This window comes from Macaca nemestrina, chromosome 6 (assembly GCF_043159975.1).
Source record: "Macaca nemestrina isolate mMacNem1 chromosome 6, mMacNem.hap1, whole genome shotgun sequence".
In the NCBI taxonomy this organism is placed as follows: domain Eukaryota; kingdom Metazoa; phylum Chordata; class Mammalia; order Primates; family Cercopithecidae; genus Macaca; species Macaca nemestrina.
In genome coordinates this window covers 125,965,846-125,990,281 of record NC_092130.1, presented here as the reverse complement: position 1 = coordinate 125,990,281, position 24,436 = coordinate 125,965,846, and the positions used below count along the sequence as shown (strand labels likewise).

General features: G+C 40.4%; 1 pseudogene; it reads left to right on the top strand.

Annotated features, from left to right (window-relative positions):
• The first annotated feature begins 2,827 nt into the window (after positions 1-2,827).
• Positions 2,828-24,436, top strand: part of LOC139363962 (uncharacterized) — a 37,114-nt pseudogene continuing 15,505 nt past the window's right edge.

Here is a 24,436-nt window from a genome sequence, read left to right as displayed (position 1 = left end):
TGGAATCTGAGAACTGATATTTTGGATTCCTTTGAAGACTATAGGGCCAAAGGAAATTTCCTCTGATCATAATGAGAAGGAAGATTTCTGAGAAACTTCTTTGTGATCTGTGAATTCACCTCACAGGGTTACAGCTTTCCCCTCAAGAAGCCTTTCGCTAAGGCTCTTCTGGTGGAATTTGCAAAGTGATATTTGGAAGCCCATGGAGGGCTATGGTGAAAAGGGAAATATCCTCAGATAAAAACTGGAAAGAAGCATTCTGAGAAATGCTCTGTGTTCTTTGAATTCATCTCACAGTTACAGCTTTCCCCTCCAGAAGCCGTTCGCTAAGACTATTCTTGTGGAATTTGCAAAGGGATATTTGGAAGCCCATAGAGGCCTATGGTGAAAAAGAGAATATCCTCAGATGAAAACTGGAAAGAAGATTTCTGAGCAACTGCTCTGTGATGTGTGACTTCCAGTCACTGAGGCATAGCTGTATTTCGTGGAGCTCTTTGCTAGCCTTATTTCTGTGGCATCTGAGAACTCATATTTCAGATCCCTTTGAAGACTATAGGGCCAAAGGAAATATCCTCCATTGAAAATGAGAAAGAAGCTTTCTGAGAAACTGCTTCATGATCTGTGAATTCATCTCACAGAGTTACAGCTTTCCCCTCAAGATGCCTTTCGCTAAGGCTGTTCTTGTGGAATTTGCAAAGTGATATTTGGAAGCTCATGGAGGGCTATGGTGAAATGGGAAATATCCTCAGATAAAAACTGGAAAGAAGCTCTCTGAGAAACTGCTCTGTGTTCTGTGAATTCATCTCACAGAGTTACAGCTTTCCCCTCCAGAAGCCGTTCGTTAAGACTGCTCTTGTGGAATTTGCAAAGGGGATATTTGGAAGCCCATAGAGGCCTATGATGAAAAAATATCTTCAGATGAAAAGTGGAAAGAAGCTTTCTGAGCAACTTTTTTCTGATGTGTGACTTCCCCTCACTGAGTTTTTGCTGTATTTCGGGGTGCTGTTTGCTAGCCTTATTTCTGTGGAATTTGAGAACTGATATTTAGGATCCCTTTGAAGACTTTAGGGCCAAAGGAAATATCCTCCGATCAAAATGAGAAAGAAGCTTTCTGGGAAACTTCTTTATGATCTGTGAATTCATCTCACAGAGTTACAGCTTCCCTCCAGAAGCCGTTCATTAAGAGTGTTCTTGTGGAATTTGCAAAGGGATATTTGGAAGCCCATGGAGTGCTATATTGAAAAGAGAAATATCCTCAGATAAAAACTGGAAAGACGCTTTCTGGAAAACTGCTCTGTGTTCTTTGAATTCATCTCAGAGTGTTACAGCTTTACCCTTCAGAAGCCGTTCGCTAAGACTGTTCTTGTGGAATTTGCAAAGGGATGTTTGGAAGCCCTTAGAGACCTAAGGTGAAAAAGAAAATATCCTTAAATGAAAACTATCAAGAAGCTTTGTGAGCAACTGCTTTGTGATGTGTGACTTCCACTCACGGAGTTACAGCTGTATTTCGTGGAGCTGTTTGCCAGCTTTATTTCTGTGGAATCTGAGAACTGATATTTCGGATCCCTTTGAAGACTATAGGGCCAAAGGAAATATCCTCCGATCAAAATGAGAAAGAAGTTTTCTGAGAAACTTCTTTGTGATCTGTTTTTTCATCTCACAGAGTTACAGCTTTCCTCTCAAGAAGCCTTTAACTAAGACTGTTCTTGTGGAATTTGCAAAGTGATATTTGAAAGCCCATGGAGGGCTATGGTGAAAAGGGAAATATCTTCAGATAAAAATTGGAAGGAAGCTTTCTGAGCCACTGCTCTGTGTTCTGTGAATTCATCTCACAGAGTTACACCTTTCCCCTCCAGAAGCCGTTCGCTTAGACTGTTCTTTTGGATTTGCAAAGGGCTATTTTGAAGCGCATAGAGGCCTATCGTGGAAACGAGAATATCGTCAGATGGAAACTGGAAAGAAATTTTCTGAGCAACTGCTTTATGATGTGTGATTTCCACTCACTGAGTTACAGCTGTATTTCGTGGAGCTGTTTGCTAGCCTTATTTCTGTGGAATCTGAGAACTGATATTTCAGATCCCTTTGAAGACTATAGGGCCAAAGCAAATATCCTCCGATCAAAATGAGAAAGAAACTTTCTGAGAAACTTCTTTGGGATCTGTGAATTCATCTTACAGAGTTACAGCTATCCCCTCAAGAAGCCTTTCACTAAGAATTTACTTTGGAATTGGCAAAGTGATATTGGAAGCCCATGGAGGGCTATAGTGAAAAGGGAAATATCCTCAGATAAAAACTGGAAAGAAGCTTTCTGAGAAACTGCTCTGTGTTCTGTGAATTCATCTCACAGAGTTACAGCTTTCTACTCCAGAAGCCGTTCGCTAAGACTGTTCTTGTGGAATTTGCCAAGGGATATTTGGAGGCCTATAGAGGCCTATGGTGATAGAGAAAATATCCTTAGATAAAAACTGGAAAGAAGGTTTCTGAGCAACTGCTATGTGATGTCTGAATACCACTCACTGAATTAGAGCTGTATTTCACGGAACTGTTTGCTAGCCTTATTTCTCTGGGATCTGAGAACTGATATTTCGGATCCCTTTGAAGACTACAGGTCCAAAGGAAATATCTTTCGATCAAAATAAGAAAGAAGCTTTCTGAGAAACTTCTTTGTGATCTATGAATTCATCTCACAGATTTACAGCTTTCACCTCAAGAAATCTTTCAATAAGACTGTTCTTGTGGAATTTGCAAAGTGATATTTGGAAGCCCATTGAGGGCTCTGGTGAAAAGGAAAATATCCTCAGAGAAAAACTGGAAAGAAGCTTTCTGAGAAACTGCTCTTTGTTCTGTGAATTCATCTCACAGAACTGCAGCTTTCCCCTCCAGAAGCCGTTCGCTAAGACTGTTCCTCTGGAATTTGCAAAGGGATATTTGGAAGCCCATAGAGGCCTATGGTTAAAAAGAAAATATCCTCAGTTGAAAACAGCAAAGAAGGTTTCTGAGCAATTGCTTTGTGATGTGTGACTTCCACTCACTGTGTTTCAGCTGTATTTCCTGGAGCTGTTTCCTAGCCTTATTTCTGTGGAATCTGAGAACTGAGATTTCGGATCCCTTTGAAGACTATAGGGCCAAAGGAAATATCCTCCGATCAAAATGAGAAAGAAGCTTTCTGAGAAACTGCTCTGTGTTATGTGAATTCATCTCAGAGAGTTACAGCTTTCCCCTCCAGAAGCCGTTCGCTAAGACTGTTCTTGTGGAATTGCAAAGGGATACTTGGAAGCCCTTAGAGGCCTATGGTGAAAAAGAGAATATCCTCAGATAAAAACTGGATAGATTCATTCTGAGAAACTTCTTTGTGTTTTTGTGTTCTGTGAATTCATCTCACAGCGTTACAGCTTTTCCCTCAAGAAGGCTTTCTCTAAGACTGTTCTTTTGGAATTGGCAAAGTGATATTAGGAAGCCCATGGAGGGCTATGGTGAAAAGGGAAATATCCTCAGAAAAAAACAGGAAAGAAGGTTTCTGAGAAACTGCTCTGTGTTCTGTGAATTCATCTCACCAAGTTACAGCTTTCCTTCCAGAAGGCGTTCGCTAAGACTGTTCTTGTGGAATTTGCAAAGGGATATTGGGAAGCCCATAGAGGCCTATGGTAAAAAAGAAAATATCCTCAAATTAAACTGGAAAGAAGCTTTGGGTGCAACTGCTTAGTGATGTGTGACTTCCATTCACTGAGTTACAGCTGTATTTCGTGGAGCTGTTTTCTAGCCTTATTTCTGTGGAATCTGAGAACTGATATTTCGGATCCCTTTGAAGACTATAGGGCCAAAGGAAATATCCTCCGATCAAAATGAGAAAGAAGCTTTCTGAGAAACTTCTTTGTGATCTGTGAATTCATCTCACAGAGTTACAGCTTTCCCCTCAAGAAGTCTTTCGCTAAAACTGTTCTTTTTGAATTGGCAAAGTGATACTAGGAAGCCCATGGAGGGCTATGATGAAAAGGGAAATATCCTCAGATAAAAAGTGGAAAGAAGCTTTCTGGAAAACTGCTCTGTGTTCTGTGAATTCATCTCACCAAGTTACAGCTTTCCTTCCAGAAGGCGTTCGCTAAGACTGTTCTTGTGGAATTTGCAAAGGGATATTGGGAAGCCCATAGAGGCCTATGGTAAAAAAGAAAATATCCTCAAATTAAACTGGAAAGAAGCTTTGGGTGCAACTGCTTAGTGATGTGTGACTTCCATTCACTGAGTTACAGCTGTATTTCGTGGAGCTGTTTTCTAGCCTTATTTCTGTGGAATCTGAGAACTGATATTTCGGATCCCTTTGAAGACTATAGGGCCAAAGGAAATATCCTCCGATCAAAATGAGAAAGAAGCTTTCTGAGAAACTTCTTTGTGATCTGTGAATTCATCTCACAGAGTTACAGCTTTCCCCTCAAGAAGTCTTTCGCTAAAACTGTTCTTTTTGAATTGGCAAAGTGATACTAGGAAGCCCATGGAGGGCTATGATGAAAAGGGAAATATCCTCAGATAAAAAGTGGAAAGAAGCTTTCTGGAAAACTGCTCTGTGTCATGTGAATTCATCTCAGAGTGTTACAGCTTTCCCCTCAAGAAGCCTTTCGCTAAGAATGTTCTTTTGGAATTGGGAAAGTGATATTAGGAAGCCCATGGAGGGCTATGGTGAAAAGGGAAATATCCTCAGATAAAAACTGGAAAGAAAGGTTGTGAGAAACTGCTCTGTGTTCTGTGAATTCATCTCACAGAGTTACAGCTTTCCCCTCAAGAATCCTTTCGCTAAGACTGTTCTTGTGGAATTTGCAAAGTGATATTTCGAAGCCCATGGAGGGCTATGGTGAAAAGGTAAATATCCTCAGATAAAAACTGGAAAGAAGCTTTCTGAGAAACTGTTCTGTGTTCTGTGAATTCATCTCACAGAGTTATAGCTTCCCCTCCATAAGCCGTTCACTAAGATGTTCTTGTGAAAGTTGCAAACGGATGTTTGGAAGTCCCTAGAGGCCTATGGTGAAAAAGAAATTATCGTCATATGAAAACTGGAAAGAAGCTTTCTGAGCAACTGCTTTGTGATGTGTGACTTCCACTCACTGAGTTACAGCTGTATTTCGTGGAGCTATTTGCTGGCCTTATTTCTGTGGAATCTGAGAACTGATATTTCAGATCCCTTTGAAGACTACAGGGCCAAAGGAAATATCTTTCGATCAAAATGAGAAAGAAGCTTTCTGAGAAACTTCTTTGTGATCTATGAATTCATCTCACAGACTTACAGCTTTCCCCACAAGGAGTCTTTCACTAAGACTGTTCTTGTGGAATTTGCAAAGTGATATTTGGAAGCCCAAGGAGGGCTATGGTGAAAAGGGAAATATCCTCAGAGAAAAACTCTAAAGAAGCTTTCTGAGAAACTGCTCTTTGTTCTGTGAATTTATCTCACAGAATTACAGCTTTCTCCTCCAGAAGCCGTTCGCTAAGACTGTGCTTCTGGAATTTGCAAAGGGATATTTTGAAGCCCATAGAGGCCTATAGTAAAACGAGAATATCCTCCGACGGAAACTGGAAAGAAATTTTCTGAGCAACTGCTTTGTGATGAGTGACCTCCACTCACTGAGTTACAGCTGTATTTCGTGGAGCTCTTGGCTAGCCTTATTTCTGTGGAATCTGAGAACTGAGATTTCGGATCCCTTTGAAGACTATAGGGCCAAAGGAAATATCCTCTTATCAAAATGAGAAAGTAGCTTTCTGAGAAATTTCTTTGTGATCTGTGAATTCATTCACAGAGCTACAGCTTTCCCCTCAAGAAGCCTTTCGCTAAGACTGTTCTTATGGAATTTGGAAAGTGATATTTATAAGCCCATAGTGGGCTATGGTAAAAAGGGAAATATCCTCAGATAAAAACTGGAAAAAAGCTTTCTGAGAAACTGCTCTGTGTTCTGTGAATTCATCTCACAGAGTTACAGCTTTCCCTTCCAGAAGCCGTTCGCCAAGACAGTTCTTGTGGAATTTGCAAAGGGATATTTGGAAGCCCATGGAGGGCTATGGTGAAAAGGGAAATATCCTCAGATAAAAACTGTAAAGAAGCTTTCTGGAAAACTGCTCTGTGTTCTGTGAATTCCTCTCACAGAAATACAGCTTTCCCCTCAAGAAGCCGTTCGCTAAGTCTGTTCTTGTGGAATTTGCAAAGGGATGTTTGGAAGCCCCTAGAGGCCTATGGCGAAAAAGAAAATATCGTCAGATGAAAACTGGAAAGAAGTTTTCTGAGCGACTGCTTTGTGATGTGTGACGTCCACTCACTGAGTTACAGCTGTATTTCGTAGAGCTGTTTGATAGCCTTATTTCTGACGAATCTGAAAACTGATATTTCGGATCCCTTTGAAGACTATAGGGCCAAAGGAAATATCCTCCAATCAAAATGAGAAAGAAGCTTTCTGAGAAACTTCTTTGTGATCTGTGAATTCATCTCACAGAGTTACAGCTTTCCCCTCAAGAAGCCTTTTGCTAAAACTGTTCTTTTTGAATTGGCAAAGTGATATTAGGAAGCCCATGGAGGGCTATGATGAAAAGAGAAATATCCTCAGATAAAAACTGGAAAGAAGCTTTCTGAGAAACTGCTCTGTGTTCTGTGAATTCCTCTCACTGAAATACAGCTTTCCACTCAAGAAGCCGTTCGCTAAGACTGTTCTTGTGGAATTTGCAAAGGGATGTTTGGAAGCCCCTAGAGGCCTATGGCGAAAAAGAAAATATCGTCAGATGAAAACTGGAAAGAAATTTTCTGAGCAACAGCTTTGTGATGTGTGACGTCCACTCACTGAGTTACAGCTGTATTTCATAGAGCTGTTTGATAGCCTTATTTCTGACAAATCTGAAAACTGATATTTCGGATCCCTTTGAAGACTATAGGGCCGAAGGAAATATCCTCCAATCAAAATGAGAAAGAAGCTTTCTGAGAAACTTCTTTGTGATCTGTGAATTCATCTCACAGAGTTACAGCTTTCCCATCAAGAAGCCTTTCGCTAAAACTGTTCTTTTTGAATTGGCAAAGTGATATTAGGAAGCCCATGGAGGGCTACGATGAAAAGGGAAATATCCTCAGATAAAAACTGGAAAGAAGCTTTCTGAGAAACTGCTCTGTGTTCTATGAATTCATCTCACAGAGTTACAGCTGTCCCTTCCAGAAGCCATTGCCTAAGACTGTTCCTGTGGAATTTACGAAGGCATATTTGGAAGCCCATAGATGCTTATGGTAAACATGAAAATATCCTCAGATGAAAACTGGAAAGAAGCTATGTGTGCAACTGCTGTGTGATGTGTGACATCCATTCACTGAGTTACAGCTGTATTTCGTGGAGCTCTTTGCTAACCTTATTTCTGTGGAATCTGAGAACTGTTTTTTGTTCTGTGAATTCATCTCACAAAGTTACAGCGTTCCCCTCCATAAGCGCTTCGCTAAGACTGTTCTTGTGGAACATGCAAAGGGATATTTGGAAGCCCACAGAGGCCTACGGTGAAAATGAGAATATCCTCAGATGGAATCTGGAAAGAAATTTTCTGAGCAACGGTTGTGATGTGTGACGTCCACTCACTGAGTTACAGCTGTATTTCGTGGAGCTGTTTTCTAGCCTTATTTCTGTGGAATCTGAGAACTGATATTTCGAATCCCTTTGAAGACTATAGGGCCAAAGGAAATATCCTCCGATCAAAATGAGTAAGAAGCTTTCTGAGAAACTTCCTTGTTATCTGTGAATTCATCTCACAGAGTTACAGCTTTCCCCTCAAGAAGCCTTTCGCTAAAACTGCTCTTGTGGAATTTGCAAAGTGATATTTGGAAGCCCATGAAGGGCTATTGTGAAAAGGTAAATATCGTCAGATGAAAACTGGAAAGAAGCTTTCTGAGAAACTGTTCTGTGTTCTGTGAATTCATCCCACAGAGTTACAGCGTTCCCCTCCAGAAGCCGTTCGCTAAGACTATTCTTGTGAAATTTGCAAAGAGATATTTGGAAGCCCACAGAGGCCTATGAAAAAAAGAAAATATCCTCAGATGAAAACTGGAAAGAAGTTTTCTGAGCAACTGCTTTGTGATGTGTGAGTTCCACTCACTGTGTTTCAGCTGTATTTCGTGGAGCTGTTTGCTTGCCTTATTTCTGTGGAATCTGAGAACTTATATTTCGGATGCCATTGAAGACTATAGGGCCAAAGGAAATATCCTCCGATCAAAATGAGAAAGAAGCTTTCTGAGAAACTGCTTTGTGATCTGTGAATTCATCTCACAGAGTTACAGCTTTCCCCTGAATAAGCCTTTTGCTAAGACTGTTCTTTTTGAATTGGCAAAGTGATATTTGGAAGCCCATGGAGGGCTATGGTGAAAAGGAAAATATACTCAGATAAAAACTAGAAAGAAGCTTTCTGAGAAAGTGCTTTTAGTTCTGTGAATTCATCGCACATCCTTACAGCTTTCCCCTCAAGAAGCCTTTCGCTAAGACTGTTCTTGTGGAATTTGTAAAGTGATATTTGAAAGCCGATTGAGGGCTATGGTGAAAAGGGAAATATCCTCAGATAAAAACTGGATAGAAGCTTTCTGGACAACTGCTCTGTGTTCTGTGAATTCATCTCAGAGTGTTACAGCTTTCCCTTCAAGAAGCCGTTCTCTAAGACTGTTCTTGTGGAATTTGCAAAGGGATATTTGGAAGCCCATAGAGACCTATGGTGAAAATGAGAATATACTGAGATGGAAACTGGAAAGAAATTTTCTGAGCAACTGCTATGTGATGTGTGACTTCCACTCACTGAGTTACAGCTGTATGTTGTGGATGTGTTTGCTAGCCTTATTTCTGTGGAATTTGAGAACAGATATTTCGGATCCCTTTGAAGACTATAGGGCCAAAGGAAATATCCTACGATCAAAATCAGAAAGAAGCATTCTGAGAAATTTCTTTGTGATCTGTGAAGTCATCCCACCGAGTTACATCTTTCCCCTCAAGAAGCCTTTCGGTAAGACTGTTCTTGTGGAATTTGCAAAGTGATATTTGGAAGCACATGGAGGGCTATGGTGAAAAGGGAATATCCTCAGATAAACATTGGAAAGAAGCTCTCTGAGAAACTGCTTTGTGTTCTGTGAATTCGTCTCACAGAGTTACAGCTTTCCGCTCAAGAAGCCGTTCGCTAAGACTGTTCTTGTGGAATTTGCAAAGGGATATTTGGAAGCCCATACAGGCCTATGGTGAAAACGAGAATATCCTCAGATGGAAATTGGAAAGAAATTTTATGAGCAACTGCTTTGTGATATGTGACTTCTACTAACTGAGTTACAGCTGTATTTCGTGGAGCTGTTTTCTAGCCTTATTTCTGTGGAATCTGAGAACTGATATTTCCGATCCCTTTTAAAACTATATGGCCAATGGAAATATTCTCCAATCAAAATGAGAAAGAAGTTCTGTTAATTCATGTCACAGTGTTACATCTTTCCACTCAAGAAGCCTTTCGCTAAGACTGTTCTTGTGGAATTGGCAAAGTGATATTTGGAAGCCCATGAAGGGCTATGGTGAAAAGGGAAATATCCTCATATAAAATATGGAAAGAAGCTTTCAGAGAAACTGCTATGTGTTCTGTGAATTCATTCCACAGATTTACAGCTTTCCCCTACAGAAGCCGTTCGCTAAGACTGTTCTTGTCGAATTTGTAAGGAGATATTTAGAAGCCCACAGAGGCCTATGAAGAAAAATAAAATATCCTCAGATGAAAACTGGAAAGAAGCTTTCTGAGCTACTGCTTTGTGATTTGTGACTTCCACTCACTGAGTTTCAGCTGTATTTCGTGGAGCTGTTTACTAGCCGTATGTCTCTGGAGTCTGAGAACTGATATTTCGGATCCCTTTGAAGACTATAGGGCCATAGGAAATATCCTATGAAAAAATGAGAAAGAATCTTTCTGAGAAACTTCTTTGTGATCTGTGAATTTATCTCACAAAATTACAGCTTTCCCCTCCAGAAGCCTTTCGCTAAGACTGTTCTTGTGTAATTGGTAAGGTGATATTTGGAAGCCCATGGAGGGCTATGGTGAAAAGGGAAATATCCTAAGATAAAAACTGGAAAGAAGCTTTCTGAGAAACTGCTCTATGATTTGTGAATTCATCTCACAGAGTTACAGCTTTCCCCTCCAGAAGCCGTTCACGGAGACTGTTCTTGTGGAATTTCCAAAGGTATATTTGGAAGCCCCTAGAGGCCTATGGTGAAAAAGAAATTATCCTCAGATAAAAACTGGAAACAAGCTTTCTGAGCAACTACTTTGTGATGTGTGACTTCCACTCACTGAGTTACAGCTGTATTGCGTGGAGCTGTTTGCTAGCCTTATTTTTGTGGAATCTGAGAACTGATATTTCGGATCCCTTTGAAGTCTATAGAGCCAAAGGAAATATCCTCCGTTGAAAATGAGAAAGAAGCTTTCTGAGAAACTTCTTTGTGATCTGTGAATTCATCTGACAGAGTTACAGCTTTCCGCTCAACAAGCCGTTCGTTAAGACTGTTCTTGTGGAATTTGCAAAGTGATACTTGGAAGCCCCTGGAGGGCTATGGTGAAAAGGGAAATATCCTCAGATCAAACTGGAAAGAAGCTTTCGGAGAAACTGATCCCTTTGAAGTCTATAGGGCCAAAGGAAATATCCTCTGATCAAAATGAGAAAGAAGCTTTCTGAGAAACTTCTTTGTGATCTGTGAATTCACCTCAGAGGTTTACAACTTTCCCCTCGAAGCCTTTCCCTAAGACTGTTCTTGTGGAATTGGCAAAGTGATATTTGGAAGCCCATGGAGGGCTACGGTGAAAAGGGAAATATCCTCAGATAAAAACTGGAAAGAAGCTTTCTGAGAAACCGCTCGGTGTTCTGTGAATTCATCTCACAGATTTACAGCTTTCCCCTCCAGAAGTCGTTCGCTAAGACTGCTCTTGTGGAATTTGGAAGGGAATATTTGGAAGCCCATAGAGGCCTATGGTGAAAAAGAAAATATCCTCAGATGAAAACTGGAAAGAAGCTTTCTGAGCAACTGCTTTATGAGTGTGACTTCCACTCACTGAGTTACAGCTGTATTTCGTGAAGCTGTTTGGTAGAATTATTTCTGTGGAATCTGAGAACTGATATTTTGAATCCCTTTGAAGTCTATAGGGCCAAAGTAAATATCCTCTGATCAACATGAGAAAGAAGCTTTCTGAGAAACTTCTTTGTGATCTCTGAATTCACCTCACAGGGTTACAGCTTTCCCCTCAAGTAGCCTTTCGTTAAGACTGATCTTATGGAATATGCAAAGGGATATTTGGAAGCTCATGGAGGGCTATGGTGAAAAGGGAAATATCCTCAGATAAAAACTGGAAAGAAGCTTTCTGAGATACTGCTCTGTGATCTGTGAATTCATCTCACAGAGTTACAGCTTTCCCCTCAAGTAGCCTTTCGTTAAGACTGATCTTATGGAATATGCAAAGGGATATTTGGAAGCTCATGGAGGGCTATGGTGAAAAGGGAAATATCCTCAGATAAAAACTGGAAAGAAGCTTTCTGAGATACTGCTCTGTGATCTGTGAATTCATCTCACAGAGTTACAGCTTTCCCCTCCAGAAGCCATTCGCTAAGACTGTTCTTGTGGAATTTGCAAAGGGATATTTGGAATCCCATAGAGGCCTATGGTGAAAAGAGAATATTCTCAGAGGAAAACTGGAAAGTAGCTTTCTGAGCAACAGCTTTGTGATGTGTCACTTCCAGTCACTGAGGCATAGCTGTATTTCGTGGAGCGGTATGCTAGCCTTATTTCTGTGGAATCTGGAACTGATATTTCGGATCCCTTTGAAGACTATATTGCCAAAGGAAATATCCTCCGATTAAAATGAGAAAGAAGCTTTCTGAGAAAGTTCTTTGTGATCTGTGAATTCATCTCACTGAGTTACAGCTTTCCCCTCAAGAAGAGTTTCGCTTAGACTGTTTTTGTGGAATATGCAAAGTGATATTTGGAAGCCCATGGAGGGCTATGGAGAAAAGGGAAATATCCTCAGATAAAAACTGGAAAGAAGCTTTCAGAGAAACTGCTCCGTGTTCTGTGAATTCATCTCACAGAAATACAGCTTTACTCTAAAGAAGCCGTTCGCTACGACTGTTCTTGTGGAATTTGCAAAGGGATATTTGGAAGCCCATGGAGGGCTATGATGAAAAGGGAAATATCCTCAGATAAAACTGGAAAGAAGCTTTGTGAGAAACTGCTCTGTGTTCTGTGAATTCATCTCAGAATATTACAGCTTTCCCCTCCAGAAGCCGTTCGCTAAGACTCTTCTTGAGGAATTTGCAAAGGGATATTTGGAAGCCCATAGAGGCCTAGGGTGAAAAAGAAAGCATCCTCAGATGAAAACTGGAAAGAAGCTTTCTGAGCAACTGCTTTGTGATGTGTGACTTCCACTCACTGAGTTTCAGCTGTATTTAGTGGAGCTGTTTGCTGGCCTTAATTCTGCAGAATCTGAGAACTGATATTTTGGATCCCTTTGAAGTCTATAGGGCCAACGGAAATATCCTCTGATCAAAATGAGAAAGAAGCTTTCTGAGCAACTTCTTCGTGATCTGTGAATTCACCTCACAGGTTTACAGCTTTCCCATCAAGAAGCCTTTCACTAAGACTGTTCTTCGGGAATTGGCAAAGTGATATTTGGAAGCCCATTGTGGGCTATGGTGAAAAGGGAAATATCCTCAGATAAAACTTTTAAGAAGCTTTCTGAGAAATTGCTCTGTGTTCTGTGAATTCATCTCACAGAGATACAGATTTCCCCTCCAGAAGCCGTTTGCTAAGACTGTTCTTGTGGAAATTCAAAGTGATATTTTGAAGCATATGGAGGGCTATGGTGAAAAAGAAATTTTCCTCAGATGGAAACTTGAAAGAATCTATCTGAGCAAATGCTTTGTGATGTGTGACGTCCTGTCACTGAGTTACAGTTGTATTTCGTGGAACTGTTTGTTAACCTTTTTTCTGTGGAATCTGAGAACTGATATTTCGGATCCCTTTGAAGACTATAGGGCCAAAGGAAATATCCTCCGATGAAAATGAGAAAGAAGCTTTCTGAGAAACTTATTTGTGATCTGTGAATTCATCTGACAGAGTTACAGCTTTCCGCTCAACAAGCCGTTCGTTAAGACTGTTCTTGTGGAATTTGCAAAGTGATACTTGGAAGCCCCTGGAGGACTATGGTGAAAAGGGAAATATCCTCAGATCAAAACTGGAAAGAAGCTTTCAGAGAAACGGATCCCTTTGAAGTCTATAGGGCCAAAGGAAATATCCTCTGATCAAAATGAGAAGGAAGCTTTCTGAGAAACTACTTTGTGATCTATGAATGCACCTCACAGTTTTACAACTTTCCCCTCAAGGAGCCTTTCCCTAAGACTGTTCTTGTGGAATTGGCAAAGTGATATTTGGAAGCCCATGGAGGGCTATGGTGAAAAGGGAAATATCCTCAGATAAAAACTGGAAAGAAGCTTTCTGAGAAACTGCTCGGTGTTCTGTGAATTCATCTCACAGATTTACAGCTTTCCCCTCCAGAAGTCGTTCGCTAAGACTGCTCTTGTGGAATTTGGAAGGGAATATTTGGAAGCCCATAGAGGCCTATGGTGAAAAAGAAAATATCCTCAGATGAAAACTGGAAAGAAGCTTTCTGAGCAACTGCTTTATGAGTGTGACTTCCACTCACTGAGTTACAGCTGTATTTCGTGAAGCTGTTTGGTAGAATTATTTCTGTGGAATCTGAAAACTGATATTTTGTATCCCTTTGAAGTATATAGGGCCAAAGGAAATATCCTCTGATCAAAATGAGATAGAAGCATTCTGAGAAACTTCTTTGTGTTCTGTGAATTCATCTCACAGAGTTACAGCTTTCCCCTCCAGTAGCTTTTCGCTAAGACTGTTCTTGTGGAATTTGCAAAGGGATATTTGGAAGCCGATGGAGGGCTATGGTGAAAAGGGAAATATCCTCAGATAAAAACTGGAAAGAAGCTTTCTGAGAAACTGCTCGGTGTTCTGTGAATTCATCTCACAGATTTACAGCTTTCCCCTCCAGAAGTCGTTCGCTAAGACTGCTCTTGTGGAATTTGGAAGGGAATATTTGGAAGCCCATAGAGGCCTATGGTGAAAAAGAAAATATCCTCAGATGAAAACTGGAAAGAAGCTTTCTGAGCAACTGCTTTATGAGTGTGACTTCCACTCACTGAGTTACAGCTGTATTTCGTGAAGCTGTTTGGTAGAATTATTTCTGTGGAATCTGAAAACTGATATTTTGTATCCCTTTGAAGTATATAGGGCCAAAGGAAATATCCTCTGATCAAAATGAGATAGAAGCATTCTGAGAAACTTCTTTGTGTTCTGTGAATTCATCTCACAGAGTTACAGCTTTCCCCTCCAGTAGCCTTTCGCTAAGACTGTTCTTGTGGAATTTGCAAAGGGATATTTGGAAGCCGATGGAGGGCTATGGTGAAAAGGGAAATATCCTCAGATAAAAACTGGAAAGAAGCTTTCTGAGAAACTGCTCTGTGTTCTGTGAATTCATCTCACAGAGTTATAGCTTTCCGCTCAACAATCCTTTCACTAAGACTGTTATTGTTGAATTTGCAAAGTGATATTCGGAAGCCCATGGCGGGCTATGGTGAAAAGGGAAATATCCTCAGATAAAACCTGGAAGGAATCTTTCTGAGAAACTTCTTTGTGTTCTGTGAATTCATCTCACAGAGTTACAGCTTTCCCCTCCAGAAGCGGTACGCTTAGACTGTTCTTGTGGAATTTGCAAAGGGATATTTGGAAGCCCATAGAGGCCTACGGTGAAAACGAGAAAATCCTCAGATGGAAGCTGGAAAGAAATTTTCTGAACAACGGCTTTATGATGTGTGACGTCCACTCACTGAGTTACAGCTGTATTTCGTGGAGCTGTTTTCCAGCCCTATTTCTGTGGCATCTGAGAACTGATATTTCGGATCCCTTTGAAGACTATAGGGCCAAAGGAAAACTCCTCTGATCAAAATGAGAAAGATGCTTTCTGAGAAACTTCCTTGTGATCTGTGAATTCATCTCACAGAGTTACAGCTTTCCCCTCAAGAAACCTTTCGCTAAGACTGTTCTTGTGGAATTTGCAATGTGATATTTGGAAGCCCATGAAGGGCTATAGTGAAAAGGTAAATATCGTCAGATAAAAACTGGAAAGAAGCTTTCTGAGAAACTGCTCAGTGTTCTGTGAATTCATCCCACAGAGTTACAGCGTTCCCCTACAGAAGCCGTTGGCTAAGACTGTTCTTGTGGAATTTGCAAAGAGATATTTGGAAGCCCACAGAGGCCTATGAAAAAAAGAAAATATCCTCAGATGAAAACTGGAAAGAAGTTTTCTGAGAAACTACTTTGTGATGTGTGACTTCCACTCACTGTGTTTCAGCTGTATTTCGTGGAGCTGTTTGCTAGCCTTATTTCTGTGGAATCTGAGAACTGATATTTCGTATCCCTTTGAAGACTATAGGGCCAAAGGAAATATCCTTCGATCAAAATGAGAAAGAAGCTTTCTGGGAAACTGCTTTGTGATCTGTGAATTCATCACACAGAGTTACAGCTTTCCTCTCAAGAAGCCTTTCGCTAAGACTGCTCTTGTGGAATTTGCAAAGTGATATTTGGAAGCCCATGGAGGGCTATGTTGAAAAGGAAAACATACTTAGATAAAAACTAGAAAGAAGCTTTCTGAGAAATTGCTCTGTGTTCTGTGAATTCATCTCACAGAGATACAGATTTCCCCTCCAGAAGCCGTTTGCTAAGACTGTTCTTGTGGAAATTCAAAGTGATATTTTGAAGCATATGGAGGGCTATGGTGAAAAAGAAATTTTCCTCAGATGGAAACTTGAAAGAATCTATCTGAGCAAATGCTTTGTGATGTGTGACGTCCTGTCACTGAGTTACAGTTGTATTTCGTGGAACTGTTTGTTAACCTTTTTTCTGTGGAATCTGAGAACTGATATTTCGGATCCCTTTGAAGACTATAGGGCCAAAGGAAATATCCTCCGATGAAAATGAGAAAGAAGCTTTCTGAGAAACTTATTTGTGATCTGTGAATTCATCTGACAGAGTTACAGCTTTCCGCTCAACAAGCCGTTCGTTAAGACTGTTCTTGTGGAATTTGCAAAGTGATACTTGGAAGCCCCTGGAGGACTATGGTGAAAAGGGAAATATCCTCAGATCAAAACTGGAAAGAAGCTTTCAGAGAAACGGATCCCTTTGAAGTCTATAGGGCCAAAGGAAATATCCTCTGATCAAAATGAGAAGGAAGCTTTCTGAGAAACTACTTTGTGATCTATGAATGCACCTCACAGTTTTACAACTTTCCCCTCAAGGAGCCTTTCCCTAAGACTGTTCTTGTGGAATTGGCAAAGTGATATTTGGAAGCCCATGGAGGGCTATGGTGAAAAGGGAAATATCCTCATATAAAAACTGGAAAGAAGCTTTCTGAGAAACTGCTCGGTGTTCTGTGAATTCATCTCACAGATTTACAGCTTTCCCCTCCAGAAGTCGTTCGCTAAGACTGCTCTTGTGGAATTTGGAAGGGAATATTTGGAAGCCCATAGAGGCCTATGGTGAAAAAGAAAATATCCTCAGATGAAAACTGGAAAGAAGCTTTCTGAGCAACTGCTTTATGAGTGTGACTTCCACTCACTGAGTTACAGCTGTATTTCGTGAAGCTGTTTGGTAGAATTATTTCTGTGGAATCTGAAAACTGATATTTTGTATCCCTTTGAAGTATATAGGGCCAAAGGAAATATCCTCTGATCAAAATGAGATAGAAGCATTCTGAGAAACTTCTTTGTGTTCTGTGAATTCATCTCACAGAGTTACAGCTTTCCCCTCCAGTAGCTTTTCGCTAAGACTGTTCTTGTGGAATTTGCAAAGGGATATTTGGAAGCCGATGGAGGGCTATGGTGAAAAGGGAAATATCCTCAGATAAAAACTGGAAAGAAGCTTTCTGAGAAACTGCTCGGTGTTCTGTGAATTCATCTCACAGATTTACAGCTTTCCCCTCCAGAAGTCGTTCGCTAAGACTGCTCTTGTGGAATTTGGAAGGGAATATTTGGAAGCCCATAGAGGCCTATGGTGAAAAAGAAAATATCCTCAGATGAAAACTGGAAAGAAGCTTTCTGAGCAACTGCTTTATGAGTGTGACTTCCACTCACTGAGTTACAGCTGTATTTCGTGAAGCTGTTTGGTAGAATTATTTCTGTGGAATCTGAAAACTGATATTTTGTATCCCTTTGAAGTATATAGGGCCAAAGGAAATATCCTCTGATCAAAATGAGATAGAAGCATTCTGAGAAACTTCTTTGTGTTCTGTGAATTCATCTCACAGAGTTACAGCTTTCCCCTCCAGTAGCCTTTCGCTAAGACTGTTCTTGTGGAATTTGCAAAGGGATATTTGGAAGCCGATGGAGGGCTATGGTGAAAAGGGAAATATCCTCAGATAAAAACTGGAAAGAAGCTTTCTGAGAAACTGCTCTGTGTTCTGTGAATTCATCTCACAGAGTTATAGCTTTCCGCTCAACAATCCTTTCACTAAGACTGTTATTGTTGAATTTGCAAAGTGATATTCGGAAGCCCATGGCGGGCTATGGTGAAAAGGGAAATATCCTCAGATAAAACCTGGAAGGAATCTTTCTGAGAAACTTCTTTGTGTTCTGTGAATTCATCTCACAGAGTTACAGCTTTCCCCTCCAGAAGCGGTACGCTTAGACTGTTCTTGTGGAATTTGCAAAGGGATATTTGGAAGCCCATAGAGGCCTACGGTGAAAACGAGAAAATCCTCAGATGGAAGCTGGAAAGAAATTTTCTGAACAACGGCTTTATGATGTGTGACGTCCACTCACTGAGTTACAGCTGTATTTCGTGGAGCTGTTTTCCAGCCCTATTTCTGTGGCATCTGAGAACTGATATTTCGGATCCCTTTGAAGACTATAGGGCCAAAGGAAAACTCCTCTGATCAAAATGAGAAAGATGCTTTCTGAGAAACTTCCTTGTGATCTGTGAATTCATCTCACAGAGTTACAGCTTTCCCCTCAAGAAACCTTTCGCTAAGACTGTTCTTGTGGAATTTGCAAAGTGATATTTGGAAGCCCATGAAGGGCTATAGTGAAAAGGTAAATATCGTCAGATAAAAACTGGAAAGAAGCTTTCTGAGAAACTGCTCAGTGTTCTGTGAATTCATCCCACAGAGTTACAGCGTTCCCCTACAGAAGCCGTTGGCTAAGACTGTTCTTGTGGAATTTGCAAAGAGATATTTGGAAGCCCACAGAGGCCTATGAAAAAAAGAAAATATCCTCAGATGAAAACTGGAAAGAAGTTTTCTGAGAAACTACTTTGTGATGTGTGACTTCCACTCACTGTGTTTCAGCTGTATTTCGTGGAGCTGTTTGCTAGCCTTATTTCTGTGGAATCTGAGAACTGATATTTCGTATCCCTTTGAAGACTATAGGGCCAAAGGAAATATCCTTCGATCAAAATGAGAAAGAAGCTTTCTGGGAAACTGCTTTGTGATCTGTGAATTCATCACACAGAGTTACAGCTTTCCTCTCAAGAAGCCTTTCGCTAAGACTGCTCTTGTGGAATTTGCAAAGTGATATTTGGAAGCCCATGGAGGGCTATGTTGAAAAGGAAAACATACTTAGATAAAAACTAGAAAGAAGCTTTCTGAGAAAGTGCTCTGTGTTTTGTGAATTCATCTCAGGGAGTTACAGCTTTCGCCTCCAGAAGCCGTTCGCTAAGACTGTTCTTGTGGAATTTGCAAAGGGATATTTGAAAGCCCATAGAGTCCTATGGTGAAAAAGAGAATATCCTCAGATGTAAACTGGATGGATTCTTTCTGAGAAACTGCTTTGTGTTCTGTGAATTCATCTCACAGCGTTACAGCTTTCCCCTCAAGAAGCCTTTCGCTAAGACTGTTCTTGTGGAATTTGCAAAGTGATATTTGGAAGTCCAAAGAGGGCTAAGGTGAAAAAGAAAATATCCTGCGATAAAAACTGGAAAGAAGCTTTCTGAGAAACTGCTTTGTGATGTGCAAATTCCACTTACTGAGTTACACCTGTATTTCGTGGAGCTCTTTGCTAGCCTTATTTCTGTGGAATCTGGGAACTGCTATTTCAGATCCCTTTGAAGACTCTAGAGCCAAAGGAAATATCCTCCGAGAAAAATGAGAAAGAAGCTTTCTGAGAAACATCTTTGTGATCTGTGAATTCATCTCACAGAGTACACCTTTCCCCTCATAAGCCTTCGCTAAGACTGTTCTTTTCGAATTTGCAAAGTGATATTTGGAAGTCCATGGAGGGCTTTGCTGAAAAAGAAAATATCCTCAGATAAAAACTGGAAAGAAGCTTTCTGAGAAACTGCTCTGTGTTCTGTGAATTCATCTCACAGAGTCACAGCTTTCCCCTCCAGAAGCCGTTCGCTAAGACTGTTCTTGTGGAATTTGCAAAGAGATATTTGAAAGCCCATGGAGAGCTATGATGAAAAGGGAAATATCCTCAGATAAAACCAGGAAAGAAGCTTTCTGGTAATCTTCTCTGGGTTCTGTGAATTCATGTTAGAGTGTTACAGCTTTCCCCTCAAGAAGCCGTTCTCTAACACTGTTCTGGTGGAATTTGCAAAGGGATATTTGGAAGCCCATAGAGGCAAATGGTGAAAAAGAAAATATCCTCAGATGAAAACTGGAAAGAAGCTTTCTGAGCAACCGGTTTGTGATGTGTGACTTCCAGTCACTGAGGCACAGCTGTATTTGGTGCAGCTGTTTGCTAGCCTTATTTCTGTGGAATCTGACAACTGTTATTTCGGATCCCTTTGAAAACTATAGGGCCGAAGGAGATATCCTCCGATCAAAATGAGAAAGAAGCTTTCTGAGAAACTTCTTTGTGATCTGTGAATTCATCTCACAGTGTTACAGCTTTCCCCTCAAGAAACCTTTCGCTAAGACTGTCCTTGTGGAATTGGCATAGTGATATTTGGAAGTCCATGGAGGGCTATAATGAAATGGAAATATCCTCAGATAAAAACTGGAAAGAAGCTTTCTGAGAAACTGCTCTGTGTTCTGTGAATTCATCTCACAGAATTACACCTTTCCCCTCCAGAAGCCGTTCGCTAAGACTGTTCTTGTGGAATTTGCAAAGGGATGTTTGGGAGCCCCTAGAGGCCTATGGTGAGAAAGAAATTATCGTCAGATGTAACTGGAAAAAAGCTTTCTGAGCAACTGCTTTGTGATGTGTGACTTCCACTCACTGAGTTACAGCTGTATTTCGTGGAGCTGTTTGCTAGCCTTATTTCTCTGGAATCTGAGAACTGACATTTTGGATCCCTTTGAAGACTATAGGGCCAAAGGAAACATCCTCCGATCAAAATGAAAAAGAAGCTTTCTGAGAAACTTCTTTGTGATCTGTGAATTCATCACACAGAGTTACAGCTTTCCCCTCAAGAAGCCTTTAGCTAAGACTGTTCTTTTGGAATTGGCAAAGTGAAATTAGGAAGCCCATGGAGGGCTATGGTGAAAAGGGAAATATCCTCAGAAAAAAAACAGGAAAGAAGGTTTCTGAGAAACTGCTCTGTGTTCTGTGAATTCATCTCACAGAGTTACAGCTTTCCTCTCAAGGAGCCGTTCGCTAACACTGTTCTTGTGGAATTTAAAAAGTGATATTTGTAAGCCCATGGAAGGCTATGGTGTAAAAGAAAATATCCTCAGATAAAAATTGGAAAGAAGATTTCTCAGAATCTGCTTTGTGTTCTGTGAATTCTTCTCACCGAGTTAGAGCTCTATGTCGTGGAGCTCTTTGCTAGACTTATTTCTGTGGAATCTGAGAACTGATATTTCGAATCCCTTTGAAGACTACAGGGCCAAAGGAAATATCCTCCGAGAAAAAATGTGTAAGAAGCTTTCTGAGAAACCTCATTGTAATCTGTTAATTATTCTCAGAGAGTGCAGCTTTCCCCTCAAGAAGCCTTTCGCTAAGACTCTTCTTGTGGAGTTTGCAAAGCGATATTTGGAAGCCCATGGAGGCCTGCGGTGAAAAAGGAAATATCCTCAGATAAAAAATGGAAAGAAGCTTTCTGAGAAACTGCATTGTGATCTGTGATTTCATCTCACAGTGTTACAGCTTTTCCTTCAAGAAGCCGTTCACTAAAACTGTTCTTGTGGAATTTGTAAAGTGGTATTTGGAATCCCATAGAGGGCTATGGTGAAAAAGAAAATATCCTCGGATAAAAATTGGAAAGAAGTTTTCTGAGAAACTGCTTTGCGATGTTTGACTTCTATTCACTGAGTTACAGCTGTATTTCTTGCAGCTGTTTCCTAGCCTTATTTCTGTGGAATCTGAGAATTTATATTTCAGATCCCTTTGAAGACTATAGGGCCACAGGAAATATCCTCCGAGAAAAATGAGAAAGAAGCTTTCTGAGAAACTTATTTGTGATCTGGTAATTCATCTCATGGAGTTACAGCTTTCCCCTCAAGAAGCTTTTTGCTAAGACTGTTCTAGTAAAATTTGCAAATTGATATTTAGAAGACCATCTAGGGCTATTGTGAAAAACAAAATATCCTCAGATAAAAACTGGAAAGAAGCTTTCTGAAAAACTGCTTTGTGATGTACGACTTACACTCACTGAGTTATAGCTGTATTTCGTGGACCTGTTTGCTAGCCTTATTTCTGTGGAATCTAAGAACTGATATTTCGGATCCCTTTGAAGACTTTAGGGCCAAAGGAAATATCCTCTGAGAAAAATGAGAAAGAAGCTTTATGGGAAACTTCTTTGTATTCTGTGAAATCAGCTCACCGAGTTACAGCTCACCCCTCAAGGAGCCTTTCACTAAGACTGTTCTTGTGGAATTGGCAAAGTGATATTTGGAAGCCCATAGAGGTCTACGGTGAAAAAGAAATGAAAACTGGAAAGAAGCTTTCTGAGAAACTGCTTTGTGTTCTGTGAATTCATCTCACAGAGTTACAGCGTTCCCCTTAACAATCCGTTCGCTAAGACTGTTCTTGTGGAATTTACAAAGTGATATTTGGAAGCCCAAAGAGGGCTAAGGTGAAAAAGAAAATATCCTGCGATAAAAACTGGAAAGAAGCTTTCTGAGAAACTGCTTTGTGATGTGCAAATTCCACTTACTGAGTTACACCTGTATTTCGTGGAGCTCTTTGCTAGCCTTATTTCTGTGGAATCTGGGAACTGATATTTCAGATCCCTTTGAAGACTCTAGAGCCAAAGGAAATATCCTCCGAGAAAAATGAGAAAGAAGCTTTCTGTGAAACATCTTTGTGATCTGTGAATTCATCTCACAGAGTACACCTTTCCCCTCATAAGCCTTCGCTAAGACTGTTCTTTTGGAATTTGCAAAGTGATATTTGGAAGTCCATGGAGGGCTTTGCTGAAAAAGAAAATATCCTCAGATAAAAACTGGAAAGAAGCTTTCTGAGAAACTGCTTTGTGTTCTGTGAATTCATCTCACAATGTTACAGCTTTCCCCTCAGGAAGCCGTTCACTAAGACTGTTCTTGTGTAATTTGCAAAGTGATATTTGGAAGCCCAAAGAGGTCTAAGGTGAAAAAGAAAATATCCTGAGATAAAAACTGAAAAGAAGGTTTCTGAGAAACTGCTTTGCTATGTGTGACTTCCACGCACTGACTTACAGCTGTATTCCATGGAGCTGTTAGCTAGTCTTATTTCTGTAGAATCTGAGAACTGATATTTTGTATCCCTTTGGAGGCTACATTGCCAAAGGAAATATCTTGCGAGAAAAATGCGAAAGAAGCTTTCTTAGAAACATCTTTGTGATCTGTGAATTCATCTCACAGAGTTACAGCTTTCCCCTCAAGAAGCCGTTCGCTAAGACTGTTCTTGTGGAATTTGCAAATTGATATTTGGAAGCCCATGGAGGGCTATGGTGAAAAAGAAATTATCCTCAGATAAAATCTGGAAAGAAGCATTCTGAGAAACTGCTTTGTGATGGGTGAATTCCACTCACTGACTTACAGCTGAATTACGTGGAACTGTTTGCTAGGCTTATTTCTGTGGAATCTGAGAACTGATATTTCGGATCCCTTTGAAGACTCTTGGTGCAAAGGAAATATCTTCCGAAAAATGAGAAAGAAGCTTTCTGAGAAAGTGCTTTGTGATCTGTGAATTCATCTCACAGAGTTACAGATTTCCGCTCAAGAAACCTTTCGCTAATACTGTTGTTGTGGATTATGCAAAGTGATATTTGGAAGCCCATGGAGGGCTGTGGTGAAAAAGAAAATATCCTCAGATAAAAACTGGAAAAAAGCTTTCTGAGAAACAGCTTTGTGTTCTGTGAATTCATCTTACAGAGTTACAGCTTTCCCTTCAAGAAGGCGTTCGCTAAGACTGTTCTTGTGGTATTTGAAAAGTGATATTTGGAAGCCCATAGAAGGCTATGGTGAAAAAATAAAATCCTCCAATAAAAACTGGAAAGATTTCTGAGAAACTGCTTTGTGATGTGTGACTTCCACTCACTGTCTTATAGCACTATTTCGTGGAGCTCTTTGCTAGCCTTATTTCTGTGTAATCTGACAACTGATATTTCGGATCCCTTTGAAGACTATAGTGCCAAAGGAAATATCCAACGAGAAAAATGAGACAGAAGCTTTCTGAGAAACTTCTTTGTGATATGTGATTTCATCTCACAGAGTTTCAGCTTTCCCCTCAAGATGCCTTTCGCTAAGAGTGTTCTTGTGGAATTTTCAAAGTGATATTTGGAAGCCCTTTGAGGGCTACCAAGAAATAGAATTATCCTCAGTTAAAAACTAGAAAGAAGCTTTCTGAGAAACTGCTTTGTGTTCTGAAAATTCATCTCACTGAGTTATAGCTTTCCTCTCAAGAAGCCATTCGCTAAGACTGTTCTTGTGGAATTTGCAAAGTGATATTTGGAATCCCTTGGAGGGCTATGGTGAAAAAGAAAATATCCTCAGATAAAAACTGGAAAGAAGCTTTCTGAGAAACTAGTTTGGGTTCTGTGAATTCATCTCACTGAGTTACAGCTTTCCCCTCAAGAAGCCGTTCACTAAGTCTGTTCCTGTGGAATTGGCAAAGTGATATTTGGAAGCCCATAGAGGGCTATGGTGAAAAACAAAATATCCTCAGATAAAAACTGGAATGAAGTTTTCTGAGAAACTGCTTCATGATGTGTGACTTCCACTCACTGAGTTACAGCAGTATTTCATGGAGCTGTTTTCTAGCCTTATTTCTGTGGAATCTGAGAACTGATATTTCGGATCCCTTTGAAGACTCTTGGTCCAAATGAAATATCCTCCAAGAAAAATGCGAAAGAAGCTTTCTGAGAATCTTCTTTGTGATCTGTGAATTCATCTCACAGAGTTACAGCTTTCCCCTCCAGAAGCCGTTCACGGAGACTGTTCT